This window comes from Mandrillus leucophaeus, unplaced genomic scaffold, assembly GCF_000951045.1.
Source record: "Mandrillus leucophaeus isolate KB7577 unplaced genomic scaffold, Mleu.le_1.0 Scaffold1049, whole genome shotgun sequence".
Taxonomy (NCBI): domain Eukaryota; kingdom Metazoa; phylum Chordata; class Mammalia; order Primates; family Cercopithecidae; genus Mandrillus; species Mandrillus leucophaeus.
The window spans coordinates 18,995-21,212 of record NW_012098643.1 but is presented as its reverse complement, the minus strand read 5'-3'; the positions used below and the strand labels follow the sequence as shown (position 1 = coordinate 21,212).

At 42.2% G+C, this 2,218-nt stretch overlaps 1 protein-coding gene across 1 annotated transcript in view; it reads right to left on the bottom strand.

Moving 5' to 3' along the window:
• The window catches only part of LOC105540208 (small proline-rich protein 2D), a 1,890-nt gene extending 969 nt beyond the window's left edge, over nt 1-921 (bottom strand). The window contains exon 1 of the mRNA XM_011980749.1: nt 877-921. The gene's annotated coding sequence lies outside the window, so the exon portion shown is untranslated. The remainder of the gene's footprint in view (nt 1-876) is intronic.
• Nucleotides 922-2,218: the final 1,297 nt, after the last annotated feature.

The window sequence follows — 2,218 nt, the reverse complement described above, 5'->3', positions numbered from 1 at the left end:
TGGTGGTGGGCAGGGCTCAGGGCACTTCGGGGGTGGACATGGCTCTGGGCACTTTGGCGTGGGGCACACAGGAGGTGGCTGGCAGGGCTGCTTGCACTGCTGCTGTTGGTAAGACATCCTGCTGGAGTCTCAGAATCTGAAAGAAATGATACGACAGTGTTCACGGGAAAGGAATCCTCCAGAGAGAGACGCCAAAGCTTATGTAATACCATGGCATATTATTAAAGCTTATGTAATACCATGGCATATTATTTCTCCAATCTCCAAAAATTTATTTAAACTCTTAGCTCCCTTTTCATCACTTCCTGTCTTCTCCTTTCCACTTTAGCAAGTTGCTTCATCAGCCCTAGGAAATCATGCCTTTCCTCATACAATTTTTCAAAGAAAACATCTCTGTAATAAAGAAGCAAGCATGTTTTTCCATGAAAATAACATCTTCAGGAAAGGCAGTCACAAGTTCAGACCCCCTGGGCAATCTCACAAGCTATTCCTATCATCATTATCTGTTGTAAAGCACCGGTGGGTTGACTTGGGCACAGAGTAAGGGCTGTTCAGGAAGGAGTGCAGGCTCTCACACCTGCTAAGACAACCCTTTGAAAAGGACACCAGGAAAATATGGAAAAGAGAAAAATACTTCATCCCTTTCTTCAAACAAAGGCTTTCCTTTTAACTTCTCTGTTCATATGGACACATAACTGTGCATTTTTTAAAAAGCAATATAAAACACTAAATCATGTAATCTAATCCTGTAGTTCCATTCACTAAGTACCATCAAACTTATGATCAGAGGTTTGGATCTGCCAAACTTGCCGTATTCAGATTAAATTCAACATTTCAGGGCACAAAGAACAGAGGAACTCAAGGAAGCAGACTCACCAGGTTCTCCAAAGCAGATCGGTGCTCAAGTACCAGGAGTTTAGGAGTTGTAGAGCAGAGAACCTCTTTATAGGGCCTGCTACCCCACCCAGCAGGAAGGGGAACTACCTAAAACTGGGCTGGTCCAGCAATGTCCCAACTGAAATGCAAATTTATCCATTACTGGCATGACAGGGATTCTCAAATTGGTAAATATCCTGTTCTGGGATCTCTCCACTGGATTAAGTGCTCCTGACTCATGGAGGCTCTGCCTTAGATCTCAATTTCAGTGACTTATGGCAAAGAGGGATTTGGGGGATTCTCTAACTGGTGGTCAAGGGCTCTCTTTCTTGACTGGGGGCAATGAATGCTTCCTGTCTAACACCTTCCCTAAATCATAAAACTTCCTGCCCTGATCCACTGTAACTGAATGCCATATTGTTGTACATGAACCCATCTCCACCTGGGTTTTCCTCGTACAATTTGCCAATGTGCTAGAAGGACAGACAGACCTAACAAAGACCTGAGTTCTGTCCCCAGAGTTTTTTGCTAAGTTATATGACCACAGCCAGGTCAACCCTCCTCCCTGGAATTGTAAACAGAGCAGCATCATACCTACCTCTGGTTTTGAAGGCACTGACCACATCTTGCCTTCTGTTGACCCTGATCAAGCCTGAAATTTTCTGCTCCACCTCTATCTTTCTCTCACAAAACCCCAGATTTTACCTATATTCCTTTTCTCTTTGAAGTTGTTTTCTACATCCCTCATAGAGGCACTTGTTTTCTGGGAGAGATACCAGAGTGAGATCCAGTATCCCCAGTACGATTGCTACTGCTACCATCAAGGATGTATATTACAGCCTTTTAATTTATGAATAACATGCTTCCTAGTCACCACATTAAGGAAATTGAGAGAAGGGAACCAAAGTTACAAGCATTCGTTTCAAATCTATGTATTCAACCATCCCTATATGATTCCCTGTGAACATCCTATAGAGAACAAGATGCATAGACTCACAGTATCTTATGTAAATAATTAGAAGAAGGTTTGCAGAGTAGAGAAGGTCAGAGGACTTAAAGTCTGATATCTAGGGGAAAATATAAACTAAGTATGATCCTATATGTTTGCTTTCTCTACTTCTCTTTGAAAACAGGTTTCAGTCTTTGAAAGACAGTATTATTTTATTTGTTTGCATGTTCTTCCTTTGTCTTTTCCCAAAGCCCTCTAGCCCCACAACCTGCTAGATTATCAACTCACACCCCAATGTATACCTCTCATCTGTCCATTTTAGTACACATTGTTCACTCGATACATATGTTGCCAATGTGAATGTCTTTCACATCTTTCTAAGACTCTTCCTGC